Source organism: Saimiri boliviensis, chromosome 12 (assembly GCF_048565385.1).
Source record: "Saimiri boliviensis isolate mSaiBol1 chromosome 12, mSaiBol1.pri, whole genome shotgun sequence".
NCBI classification, from domain to species: Eukaryota; Metazoa; Chordata; class Mammalia; order Primates; family Cebidae; genus Saimiri; species Saimiri boliviensis.
The window spans coordinates 73,281,371-73,296,083 of record NC_133460.1 but is presented as its reverse complement, the minus strand read 5'-3'; the positions used below and the strand labels follow the sequence as shown (position 1 = coordinate 73,296,083).

The window sequence follows — 14,713 nt, the reverse complement described above, 5'->3', positions numbered from 1 at the left end:
TTTCTTCCTGTGACCTCTAGGTTAACATGACTTTTTAGTCAGTAATTGTAAGTGCCAGCTATTTATCTTTTGCCTGGGTAAACACAATTTCTCATGATTAATACTTATTAAGAAATTCATCATGGCATCACTAAGAGCTATAAATCATTTCAAAATATGAATTTTCAGCTAGTTGAAAAATCTCACTTCAACTCTGTAGTAGCTATCATTGATTTTGGTTTTAAAACATTAAGGTATATTCTGGAATCTTGGCCCCATTTAAGAGATTATTAATTGCTAACATTAATTTCATCTTGAGGTTTCAGCCCATTCATTGAGTATCCCTCCAAAAATTGAAGACAAAATACTTAACCATAGAGTCTTAAAGAGAGTCAGACTTGTATCTGCCTTGGCATTTTACTGGAAAACTTTGACTTTAAAAACTGCTTTACAGTCACTAAAATAACAAAACCAAGAGCTATAAACCAACAAAGGAAATAAAATAGGAGTCATAAAAAATGCTTGGTTAATCCAGAAGAAGACAGAAAAAAAAAATAATAGAACAAAGATTATGTGGTGAAAATAGAAAACAAATAGTAAGTGATAATGATATCTAAACCTAATTATACCAACAATGACAATAAATGTAAGTGGTCTAAATGCCCCAATAAAAAAAAAAACAAGGGCCGGGCACGATGGCTCAAGCCTGTAATCCCAGCACTTTGGGAGGCAGAGGCGGGTGGATCACGAGGTCGAGACATCAAGACCATCCTGGTCAACATGGTGAAACCCCATCTCTACTAAAAATACAAAAAATAAGCTGGGCATGGTGGCACGTGCCTGTAATCCCAGCTACTCAGGAGGCTGAGGCAGGAGAATTGCTTGAACCCAGGAGGCGGAGGTTGCAGTGAGCCGAGATTGCGCCATTGCACTCCAGCCTGGGTAACAAGAGCGAAACTCCGTCTCAAAAAAAAAAAAAAAAAAAAAAACACCAAGGATTGTTATATTAGATTTTAAAAATCAGGACATAACTATATGCTGCCCAAAAGAAACACATTTTAAATACAAAGATACAGATAGATTGAAAGTAAAAAGGATAAATAATACATGCCATGCCAACACTAATCAAAAGAAAGCTGAAGTGGCTATATAAACATTAGATAAAGTAGATTTTAGAAATCTAACAGGGATAAAGGAGGTCATTTCATAATGATAAGTGGGTTAATTCAAAAGAACCAAACAGTCCTAAATACATGTATACCTAATTACCAAGTTTCAAAATACATGAGAATGAAAAAAAACTGATAAAGCTATAGGAAGAAGTAGACAAAAATCCACAATAATTGCTACAGTTATCAATACCCCCTTTGTCAATAATTTATAGAACAAAAAGACATAAAATCATCAATTATATAACACTATAAATCAACTTGACCCAATTAATTTATAGAACATTTCACTGAACAAGGACAGAATACACATTCTTTTCAAATCTGCATGAAAAATTTACCATTATAGACCATATCCTGGGCCATAAAGACATTATCAGTAAACTTTAAAAGATTCAAGTAATACAAAGTATGTTCTCTAAATACAGTAGAATTAAATTTAAAATCAATGACACATTTCTGAAAAATCTCCAAATATTTGGAAACTACATAACACACTTCCAAATAGCCCAAGAAGAAAGTCAACAGGGGAAATTACAAAGTATTTTGAACTGAATTAATATGAAAATACAACATATCAGAATTTCTGGGATACTGCTAAAAAATATGTGGGAGGAACTTTGTGTGCTAAGTACCTATCGTGGTGAAGAAAAAAGGTCTCAAATCAGTAACCTCATTTTTACCTTAGGAATATAGAAATTAAAGAGGAAAGAAAGTCCAAAGTTAGAGGAAGAAATGAAATGATACAGATTAAAGTGGAAATTAATGAATAGCAAATAGAAAAAAAAAACAATAGAAAAACCAATGAAACAAAAATTTGGTTCTTTGACAAGATTAAGTAAAATTAGTAATTCTGTAGCCAGACTGATCATGAAAATAAGACACAAACATTGCTAATATCAGCAGTGAGAGAGATGACATAATTACTAAGTCTACAGAGATATTGCTGTATCTACAGAGTTCACAGTAAATAAATATTGTGAGCGGCTTATGCCTATAAATGTGACAACTTAGATGAAGTGGACACATTTCTTGAAAAACACAAATTACCAAAGCTCATTCAAAAATGAATAGATAACCTGAGCAGCCCTATACCTACTAAAGAAATTGAATTTGTAGTTAAAACCTTCTCACAAAGAAAACTCCAAGACTATATAGCTTACTTGGAAAAATTCTACCAAATATTTAAGACATAATACCAATGCTACACAATTCTTCCAGAAAAAATGAAGTACTAGAGGTAATACTTTCCAATCTAATACATGCAGCCAGCATTACTCAAATATCAAAAGCAGAGACATTACAAGAAAACAGAACTACAGGTCAGTATCTCCATAAACATAGAAATAAGAATTCTGAAAAACATTGTAGCAAATTTAATTCAACAACATATACAAAGGACCATGACAAAATGGGGTTTATCCCATAAATGCAAGGTTTGTCTAACATTCAAATTTCAATTTAACACCATACTAAAAAACTAGAAAAATCTATGATTATCCCAATAGATGCAGGAAAAGCATTTAACAAAATTCAATATCTATTTCTGATAAAAACTGTTAGCAAACCCGGAATAGCAAACCAGGAATAGAAGGGAACTTTCTCAATCAATGGGCATCTGTGAAAAATTAACACCATACTTCATAGTAAAAAAACCAAATGCTTTCCTACTACTACTGGGTACAAGATAAGGATGGCTGTTGTCACTACTTTTATTCAACATTATACTAGGGCAGGCGTCCCCAAACTACGCGGGCCGCATGCGGCCCCCTGAGGTCCGGCCTCCCGCCGCACTTCAGAAAGGGGCATCTCTTTCATTGGTGCTCAGTGAGAGGAGCACAGTATGTGGCGGCCCTCCAACGGTCTGAGGGACAGTGAACTGGCCCCCTGTGTAAAAAGTTTGGGGACGCCTGTGCTAGAGGTTTAGACAGTACAATAGGGAGAAAAGAAATATAAAGTATCCAGATTGGAAAGGAAGATGTAAAGCTGTCTCTATTCACAGATAACATGTCTATATAGAAAATTCAATTAAATCTACAAAAACAGTTAGTAGAATAAGTGAGTTGAACAAGGTTGCTATCTACTAATCAATATGCAAAATTTAACTGTATTTGTGTATATTAGTAATCAGAAAAAAAATTTTAAAGAATGCATTTATAATAGCATTTCAAAATGAAAATAGGAATATATCAGACAAAAGATATATAAGATCTATACATGGAAAACTATAAAACATTACTGACAGACATAAAGTAAAACTAAGTAAATGGACAAATAAAAGAAAATACTTTTTTCATGGCTTGGAAGAATCAATATTCTCTCCATATTGATTTATAGATTTAATACAGTTCCAATCAAATTCCTTACAGGTTTTTTGTGGAAATCGAAAACTGATTCTACAATTCATGTGTAAATGCAAAGGACCTTGAAAACAGAACACAGTTGGAGAGCTAACATGGCCTGATTTCAAGAATATCATAAAGCTGTACAGTGTTGGCATACAGATAGAAAAGAAGATCAGTGGAACCAAACAGAAATCGTTTCACTTGTATATTGACAATTGATTTTTGACAAAGATGTAAAGGCAGGTCAGTGGAGAAACTATAGTCTTTTCAACATTTTGTGCTGAAATAATTGGAAGGCTATGTGCAAGAAAAAAAATTATAGAATAAAAAATTAAAAGTTGAACTCTGATCTTGATCTCACAACATATACAAATTAACACAAAGTGAATCACAGACCTAAATATAAAACCTAAAATTACAAAACTTCTAAAACAAAACAGGAAATAAATCTTTATGGCTTGGGATTAGGTGAAGATTCCTTAGATGTAACATCGAAAATATGATCCATAAAAGAACAAAATTGATAATTGGATTTGGGGTCAGGATATGACTGCAGCCACCTTTGTCCTTTTAAACTCTGGAAGAACAGATGATGAATATGAACTCCAAATTTATTCAACACTCCTGTTCAGGAAACTAAAATTTGAATTACATTCAAAGGAATTCTTTTTGTTTCTATGTTTTTACTTTTAAATAGAGCAGTAATGACTAAACTTTGTATAGCAGAGTTCAAGTTATAGATGGATTTTCTATATGTCATCTTAATTATACAGCAGCTTTCTAAAGGGGATGTTGTTAGTATGTCCATGAGTAAACTAAGGCACAGAGAGGTTTAATTACTCTTCCAGGATTACACTGCTAGAAAGTGATGGCCCTGGCTCCAACCCTGATTCCTTGACCTGGTTATTTTTCTCTTGTTTCACTTTGCCTCTCTTTAGAGAATGGTGAATTGGTCCCTTTTTTTTTTTTTTTAAGCTTCCTTATGTCAGTTCTTACTAGACAAGATTAATGACAGCATTAACTCTTTCAAGACACCAGAATGTTACTTAGTAAACCTTTATCTTTCAAACCCATCATGGCTACCATCTAAGTTTGCAAGTGTGGCTGAAAGTAAAGATGCACAACCAGTTGCCCTTTACATCTTGAATAGAAATAGATTCTGCTTTCACCTTTAATGACACGTTGCCACTATATACTCAGGCTTCTGTAAATTAATGTAATTCCCAAAGTGACTACCAAATGCCCATGGTGTAACCGCTTCACACAGTAGGATCTGATCTGATATTCCTCTGATGTTGTCTAAGTAGATGACTCACTTCAGGGAGCGTCCCTTTGAATTCAGTGCTCTTGGCATTTGCCCCAGTTCTATAATAACCACATACCCCAGGGGTAAAGTAATGGATCTCTGGCAATCTGGCTGTCCCCTTTATTTCTCTTTCATATTTGTTTACACATTTGTGACTGTCCTCTGAGAACAGCACAAAGTAGAAAGGATCATATCCTCCCACTATCCTCTCCAAGCGTCAAAACCACGTGGACAGTTTTATCAATCTCAGTCAGATTAGTCTTCAGTTGTGCTCCTAGACACAGTTAAGCCATTTAAAGCCTAAATGGGGTGTAGTTAACAGAATCAATTTAGACTAGCACATTTATTGCAAAAGATAATATATGAGAAAAGTAAATGAATAAAAGTGAACCTTTCACATTATAGTCAAGCATTTAACATTTGGAAGGAGGTGGGGGTTACTTTATAAAACTATCTATGGAAATGCAAAACTGTGTTTTCTTATTAGTAATAGTCCTAGCTCTTTTCCTTGGAAAATAAATTCAGTATCATACTTGCACATCATCGTGAAAAATGGAAATGGAGCAAGAGATTTGGGAAATTACGATGGGAAGTAAAATTATTTACTTCAAGAGCCAACATACAGATCTTTTGTCCAATGTAACAACAGTCTTTGCCCTTTTGCTTTGCATTATTTCTGCCTTTAAACCTCTAGTCTTTTTTTTTTTTTATTTATTGTTCAGGATATGTTCAGTCTTCATAACAATTCTGGTAGAAACAGAGAGTTGATTTCTACTCTACTCTCACCTAGTAAAGGCAACATAATACAAAGAAAGCATTTAAGTATATCTGAGCTGCCTCCACCACTCAGCTTTTTGACTGGGAGGAACTTACCTAACCACCATGCTGTAGTTCAGCTGGTTCCTATATGAAATGGGGTCATAATCCATGGGTCACTCTGAGAACAACATGAGTTACTATAAAATATGCAAAATGCATGGCATATGGAAGACTTCCAGTGAACATCATTTGTATCTTTTCCCTTTAGTGACTTTAAGAATATGACTGATTTCTCCCTGTTCTATAGAATTGTTGATACATTTTCCTTTGTTTGTATCAAGTAGTATACAGATTTTTATTTGGCCACCAAAATTTAACAGGAATAATGCAATCTCCAATTTATATACTATAGTGATTATGGTTTTCTGTTCTTGGAACTTAAAAAGAGATATTATTTTCATATCTGCATCTGGAGTTTATAACTTGAAATGTGTTGGGTAGGTAAAATATCTTACTTTAAAAGAAAGAACAGTTAATGTGTAAGTATTAGATATTGGAAAGAGATCCACATTTGTCCGCACTTAGGATAGAGTTAGAGGCATAGATTATCCAAAATCTCAAATAATTCTTCTTGTTCTGAAATGTCATAAAAAGCCAACCATGCTGTCAAAGAAATATAACTTTATCCCTCAGGGCCATAACCTGATTCCACTCCAGCACAGTAGGACTTCTGGCATCCTAACAGATCAGTAGAATCCGCAAGGTTGATAATCATAAGGTAATTGTAGGGATAACGAATATAGTGGGGTAGTAAAGATTAGACGCACTAGTCCTTGCTAACTGTGTGAATTGTTCTAAAGATTAAACAGACCTCTATTTAACCGTGAGTCTCCAATTTTCTTTCTACACAATGGTGGTAATAATGATACCTGTGGGGAGTACCAAACACTTATAGATGCTTAATCAATATTAGATACTGTTTTTATTAGTTACCTAAAAGGAAATCGTTTTCTCTTTATATTTAATTCTAACCACTGTGGTTAAAAAAAAAAAAAAAAATGTAGGCTCTTCACATTTGCTCCACCCATTTTAGCTTTTCTTAGGTTTAACAGATCTTTATCTGACATCTTTCTGATGGCTTCCCCTCACCCTGTACCACTGTTACCCCTAGGATCTTCATACTTACGAGAAAGCTCTGTTGTGTACTGGTTAAGAACAGGGCTGAACTTGAACTCTGGCTCCTCGTCCTTGCTGTCTTTGGTGCCTTGGCCAGCTCTAAGGAGGTACCTATGGAAGGGGATAATAATAGTACCTATCTGATGAGGTTGTTAGGGTAACTGAGTTAATACATACAAAGCATCTAGAACAGTGCCAACAAGTAGTATGTGATTTGTGAATGCTAGCAATTAGAAATAACAAAATTTATTCACTTTTTTTCTCTTCTGAAAACATTTGCTTATTCAGGGACCTGACTTCCTCTTGTGGGGTTGTTTCACCCCCTTGATCTCCTTTTCTTTTTTCCAATAGTGAAAAAAAAAGTGGAGGTTGCGGGGGGGGGGGGTGTTATCTGTATATAACTTAACAGCCTCCTTAAGTTGTCAGTACAAATGTCCTACGTTGCAGTGTTGAAGATATGAATGATGATGACTCCCTCCTTGGCTTCCATTCTGTGTTCCCTATTATTTACATGAGGCTGCTTCATCAGAACAGGATTTTGGTGAACTGCCAGAGTGCCCCAAGTTTGACATGCTGTGACCTTTACTATGGGTTTAATTCTTGTGTACTTCTCTGTGTTCCACATTAGACTGTGATATTACTAAGTAGAAAGAGTCATATCCTAATTTCATTATGTCTACAGCACCTGATACACATACCACTAAACGCCATATAACAAAATAAATGAATGAATAAAATCACATTGAAAGTATAGTATTCTAGCCCTCTGTCCAGCAACAGAGTAAACTTCCAAGTTAGTTTTGGGATAATTCTGGAACTTTAAAATTTTCAGGGACACTCGCATTCTATTCTGAGTCTTTCTACCTCTCTAATTTCATCATTCCTGACACAGTTCATTGACCCCCTACGCAAAACACATTTTGTGTTTTCCTGTATCTATGGCCTGTTCTTAACATTCTTTTTGGAATGTCTTTTTTTACTTACCTGAATCTTTAGCTCATACCTCACATGAATGTTTTTTTCTCTACCCTACGTGTAAATCATTTCACCTTCTTCTGACCTTCTATAGCAGCTGATGGCTAAACCAATTAGCTGTCACTTAACACATACAGTTTTGTATTTTTTAGTTATCATTTTATAAGAAAAATGTTTAACCAGATTGTAAATTCCTTGAGAGCAATGATCATGTCTTATACTTCTGTACCTCACACTAGGTGCAATACCCAATAAATCATTGTTGATGGGATGGCTTGCTCAAAGCCACCTAAACATACTGCCAGGCAATATAAAACTAAATGCAGCATAATGAAAACATTAATTTGTGGTAAATGGGAAGATTCAGTATACTGAAACACATTAGGACAGAGATAGACGTTGCCAGTAGAGTTTCAGCTCTATTAGTTCCTTTTTACTTTTTGCTTTATTTGTATTTGATTTGATGCATCTTTTAATTTTTGTTTGATTTATGCTTTGGGACAGGAGTAATTGGGGAAAGGCATTTAACTTTAGTTTTATGTACTAACAAAAACCCTACTGAAGAATTATTTAAGTAGGGTTTTTGTTAGTACATAAAACTAGACAATGAAACATTTCAAAACAAAACATGAGACAACTAATGTATCTCTGCCATCTGTTCTGATGAAGCATAGGGAAAGAGTAGACGGGGGTGAAATATTATATGCACAGTTCCCTTCCTCCCCTTCAAAACTTTCAGGAATATGCTGCTAATGGCTGTGTCATGGGTATCTCACAGTTTTACAGTGTGTGGCAATATATTTGAGCATCCTAATTATCTTAATACATGGAGCTATGACATCCAAAGCAGTGTAAAAAATGAGTAGGATGCTGGAAGGCCATGTAAATTCTTGTTACATATTTTATATTATAGTGAATGAGTCTTTTTAAAATGCAGATAAAGAAAACAGCATGACCAACCATTGGTGCAAATCTCAAAGCAGCACAGCAGATCATGTGCCAAGGACCAAGGTTGTCTTTTATACTGGATACTTCCTCTGCTCCAGTGCTCCACAGCATCTGATCCTATGCATTTTTCTTACTCTGCATTCATGCATTAAAAATTTTTATATCTGAACTTTGTGTGTTTACTATCACCTGAGTAATGTGTCAGCATTACATGGAGGCTAGATGAGCAGCTTTCTTTACTCATTACCCTATTGACATTTGCCTTTGATTGTATATCCACAAAGGAGAATAATGTCCCATTTGTTTTAGGATGTGATAGAACACTTTAGGATTGATGTGGGCTGCCTCGAGTCATCAGCTAGGCATAGAGCCATCTCCTCCAGGTAACCTCTACTTGATCTCTGTTTGGCATGCTGCTTTTCTTATGGTGTGCATCTGACAGAATCAAAGTCCGTGCATTTCTATGAAACTATATTCAAGCCACCTATTCCTCCCCTCTAGTTATCAAACACCTTTTGTTCCCATTCCTGGATTATTTCCTTTATTCACTGTTGAACTTCCAGTTTTTCTCTGCTTAATCCGATCTGTCTTCCAGAAGCATCACAAAGAATTTACATTTACATTACATTCAGCCGCTATCTCCATTTTTCATTCACTCATCCATTCATCCCTCTGTCAACTTACATAGATGTACCTGGTGTGTGCCAGGCACTAGTATGTGTGTTGATTGAACAAGCAAGGTTTCAACATTCATGGACTTTCAGTTCTGATGGAGGGAGTCAGAGAGTTAACAAAGTAGACAAATACACATCATGCCAGGTGCTAATCATAGCCACCACGAAGGAAAATATCACAAAGCAGGAGGGTGGAAATGAGGTAGTGAGATAAGACTTTACACAAGAGATGAGATTAAAAGACATGGGAGGGACACTTGTCCCTAGGTCACATAGTGAGTGACCAATCCAGGTTCAAAGCCTTGATGCCTGTCTCAAGAGCTCTTAAACACTGCACCATGCTGTGCTCTTGACCCTACGCCATTCTATAATGGTTAGCTGAGAATATTTCCAGGGGAAGGGTCAACACCTGCTGTAGACAGCACTGCATTAAGAATTAACACAGTGCAAGGACACAATAAATTGAGGAGAATTTGCAGTATCAATGCATAGTCCTATTGATTGAAAACAGACCAACCAACAAACAAGGTTTAATAGATAAATACCAAGATTGCCACTACAGTCAGCTCTTTTTAAATCCAATAAGTAGGCTTTGTAAGCATTTATATAAAAGCCTCAGTTTGAAATCTGAGATTGCATCTGACAAATCTACTGCAAGTATAAATTGTGCTAATTTCAGGAGACTCTTAAATCCATAAACTCAGCACCACACTCCTTGTTTAGTAAAGCAAGTCTCTTGGTCAATATTCCTTCAGATGTGGTGAATACTGAGTAATTAATCTTAACAAAGTTAGTCTTTGTCCACTTCCATGAAATTAGTTACTAAAGGAGTGTTAAGAGTGCTGGCTGTTCCACAGTGTCTATTAATAAAACTCTGGGTCCAAATAAATAGAGCCTGTTTTAATGATATAAGAGATATGGAAAATGCTGAAAGGTTGTATGTCAGCATATGTGTAGCATATATGCAAGCAAGCCTACTTATGCCACTCTCTGCAACTGATGATTTTTAACTGTACCATTAGGGAAAACAGAAATTAGATTTCATATAGGATGGTTTGGAAGCATGTAGAGAATAGAATACCTTACCTTAAAAGAGAATTAGTATTCAGTGATTTTTGGATTCATAACAAATGTTTCTTGCATTTTGAAAAGTGTTTTCTTTATAAAAGCTATCTAGGCCAGGCACAGTGGTTCACACTTGTAATCTCAACACTTTGGGAGGCTGAGGTGGGTGGATCACTTGAGGCCAAGAGTTCAAAACAGCCTGGGCAACATACCAAGACCATTCTAAAAAAAATTAAAAACCAGATGGATGTGTTGGTAGTCCTGGCTTCTCAGGAGGCTGAGGCAGGAGGATTGCTTGAGTCCAGAAGTTTCAGGCTGCAATAAACAACAGTCATGCCTCATGCCTCATGCCTCTGCACTCCACCATGGGTGACAGAATGAGACCTTGTCACACACACACACACACACACACACACACACACACACAAGCCACCTAATTGGAAAAATGGCAATAACTACATAATGCCAACAAAACAGAAAGAAAATAATTTCTTCCATTGCTCTTTTTTTTTTTTTTTTTTTTTTTTTTTGAGACAGAGTCTTGCTCCGTCACCAGGCTGGAGTACAGTGGCACAGCCTTGGCTCACTACAACCTCCACCTCCTGAGTTCAAGTGATTCTTCCGCCTCAGCCTCCTGAGTAGCTGGGACCACAGGTATGTGCCACCACACCTGGCTAATTTTTGTATTTTTAGTAGAGACGGAGTTTTGCCATTTTGGCCAGGATGTTCTCTATCTCTTGACCTCGTGATCCGCCCACCTTGGCCTCCCAAAGTGCTGAGATTATAGGCATGAGCCAGAGTGCCTGGTCTGTTCTTTTTCTTATTCTTATCTTTTATGAGATTCCTATTAAGCTTGTCACTTGAGGAAGGCCAAATCATGAAATAGGAACAGTTTTGAACCTAAAGTTCTGAGGTTTAGCCACAATTAGCAAAAACAGAAGACCCTAATGAAGCTTAATTAGTTAAACCTCAAATTTTCCAGGTACCTGGAAGAAAGTATAAGGAAGCAGCATACTTCAACCATGTTTCATTAAAGAAAATAAATCCAGGCCATCACAAAATTCCATTTCTTATTCCTTCAAGGGAATACTGAAATATTTTTAGTGATTTGCTATAAGGCGTAGATTGGTTCTGAAATACAAAATGTTATATATAACTCCTAGAAGCTCCTTTTTTCTTTGAGGCTTCTAATTCATATGCCCCATCCTTCCATATAAAATGGTTTTTAAATCATGAGTGCACCAAATAAGGCAGTGTTAGCAGAAAACAAGATAAGATATAAGGGAATAGTGCATTCTCGTTTTTCCTATAGGACAGCTACCTTTAGTATTTGGAGCTATCATTTAATGTTTAAGTGACTGTTTTAAACAGAGTAGAAGTTGAAATAAAGATAGAGCCTCTCCCTCCAGAAGCTGTATCCTTCTCAAGAGTTAGCTACTTATGAAGAAGGACAGTAGAAGTGTTGAGCATAGAAAGAGATTCTTAAGAAAACAACAAAACCTTGCCCTTGAGAAGTCAAGTCAAGATAAGATGACAAGATATGATAAATCACATGAAAGATAAATCATAATGTAGCCTGACCTTGTATAATGATCAGTAAAGAGGACAAAGATGTGTGGGACTTTTATGGGGACCTTCTTACAGAGTAAGAGGAGTGGAAGATAAAGAATGTTCTAGGTAGAAGAATAACCAGCAGCAAAGGTCAGAGGAAAGGTAATTGGAACGGTGGATCAGACTGGCTGGAGCAACAGGTTATGTCTAGGTTATATGGAACCTTAAATGCCATGATATGAAATTCATTGGAGATTTTTGACTGATCATACACCTAATGGAACAAAGGTTGAGAATTTTTGGAAGATTAATTCAATAATAAAATAGAATACAATACTCTCCTTAGAAAGGAGAGTGATTAGAGGCAGGTGATCTAATTAGACCACTTCACAAGTCCGGACATGTAGACAACACACACCAGGGAGATGGCAGTGATAATGAACACATATGAGAAACTTTTTGAAGATATTGGAACTGCCTACAGAGTGACAGCTTGAAGGACAAGGCCGTGTCACAGATGATTTACTTTTAAAGCTTGGGTAACCAGCAATATGTTAGATCCTTAATTGTTAATGTTTGCTAGTCTGACTAAAGGCTATATATTTTTCTTTCAGAGGTGAATAAAGAGACACTTCTTTTTGTTCTATGAGTAGGGCTTTACAAAGAAAGGACAGGGCACACGGAACCTCCACTTCCTGGGCTATGGGTAAAATATCAACAATATTAATAACGCTTCCTGTTCACCTGAAACCCAGTAAGGAAAAAAAGGGAGGACCCTTAGTGAAAAGGGGGAATTAAGGGTTTGGTTACCTCTCCAGGCTGTTACTTTGCTGGCAGAGAGTGATGGGCTTGTTCATTCAGCCTCTGGTCCTCCAAGGAATGGGTACTTTCCTTATCCTATGAAACAGTGGTGAGACGTTCCTCAGTGGTCTCAGCAGATGCCTCAGAAACAGTTTGGATCACATGCAATGGCTTGCCTGAGACTTCCCAAGAAGGAGACCTTTGAGCCCTCTCTATTTTAGGGTTATAGGTATAGACTTGATCTGATTAAGAGTAGCCAGGCATTCAGGTGATGTCCTTAGGCACAAGTAACTTAGCCAAAGCCAGTCACACCCTTATACTTCAAACATAGCATTCATTCCTAAACTCAAACTGCTATTGTAGTAAATTGCAGGCTGCTTCCTCCTCACATATGTTCACATTCTAACCTTTGGAATCTGTAAAGGTTATCTTATTTGGAAAAATTGTCTTAGCAGATGTAATTAATTTATGGCTCCTGAGATGAGGATCATTCTGGATTATCCAGGTGGGCTCTGTATACAATAAATGTCCTCCTAAGAGACACACAGAGGAGAAGGCAATGTGATAAAAGAGGCAGGGACTTGATGATGTAGCTGCAAGTCAAGAAAGGCAGCAACCATTTGAAACTAGAACAGGTTTGCCACTGGAGCCTCTGTTAGGAGTAGGACCCTACAACACCTTGAGTTTGAACTTCTGGCTTCTAAAACTGTATAAGAATAAATTTATATTGTTTTAAGCCATCAAATTTGTGATAATTTATACAGTAGACCTAGAAAACTAAGATAGCTGTATTGAAAATCAATTAGCATCAGCCGGCTTTATATTTAATGGATTATAAGTTTTAACAATTTATGTGGCACTCTGGTGGCCAAAAAGGAAGTTCTGGTCTTTGCATGATATTATGTATAATAATAGAAATATTGGCTCTATAAATTGAGTGCCTACTCTATACTAGGCCCTCCTCCAGGATCTTAATAGACATGAGCCACATATCTAGGTAGAGCCAAGATCGAGCCTTCTGTCTCTCTAAATCTAGTGCTCTTTTTATTAAGTACCTTCATGCAGCAGAAAGGGATCATAAGGAAGGAAGCACTCTTCAAAATTTGGAATGAAGAAATCAATTGTTTTTTCAAAAGGCAACTGAATATTTTAATAGTTTTGTTTCCTTTTGATTGTTACATCTCTAAAAAATGCAAAAGAGTAAGAAGAAACGAATTAAATCTGAAAAATAAATATAGTGACTTGGAAAAAAACAAAACACTGGATCAGTCTTGTTTTCCTCTTCTTCCCTCACCTCTTGTTCTCCATGGAGAGGTCAAAGGAGTTCTGGATGGACAGAAGCATACTCAGTTGCTGGGAGAGTGGCCCCTGATAGGCTAGTTGCACGTGTCTTCTGATAGTGGGCATATGAATGATCTCTAAGACAGAATTCTTGCATTATGTTCCTGGGTTCCTATTGGCCAGAGTTAATTCTGGGTTTAAAGGTTTCAGAAGCATCAGTTTCCTTGGAAGGAAGAGCTAGGAGATTTCCTTTAAATACCATTTGCACAGCAAGGGCACCGTCTGTACTTAGATGGTATGTCTGTGGATGGGAGGGGGCTGCTAATGCCCTACTTTGCACCATATGAACCCTGCAATAGACTTTAGCAAACAATCTAAGGTATTGTCAGACTTAAAGAGAGTCCTAAGGCATCTAGGCCTCCCTAACCTCAAGGTTGGCCAATGGAGTGGTTAAGCAACTCTGCTCAAGTTGGGCTCAGCCTTCGGGGCTCTGCAAGAGAGAATAGGAGAGAGTAGGCCAAGCTCTCTGAGCAAAGTCATTTAGAAAATTGCCTTTTAGGGATATCTATAGTACAGTATATACTTGAGAACAAAGTCCTTTATGGAAAGGACTCTCTTTCCCTGGAAACCCACAGATTATCTGCTGTAATAGAAAACTCCTAGGTTCTCCATACCATTTGTAAA

General features: G+C 36.6%; 1 protein-coding gene and 1 long non-coding RNA gene across 4 annotated transcripts in view; one reads left to right on the top strand and one right to left on the bottom strand.

The window, feature by feature from the left end:
• RNLS (renalase, FAD dependent amine oxidase) overlaps positions 1-14,713 on the top strand; it is a 312,278-nt gene that overhangs the window by 157,222 nt on the left and 140,343 nt on the right. The window lies entirely within an intron of this gene.
• Positions 6,632-14,713, bottom strand: part of LOC141580620 (uncharacterized) — a 312,310-nt gene continuing 304,228 nt past the window's right edge. Inside the window, exon 6 of the long non-coding RNA XR_012512881.1 lies at positions 6,632-6,845. This is a non-coding gene — a long non-coding RNA (uncharacterized LOC141580620). The remainder of the gene's footprint in view (positions 6,846-14,713) is intronic.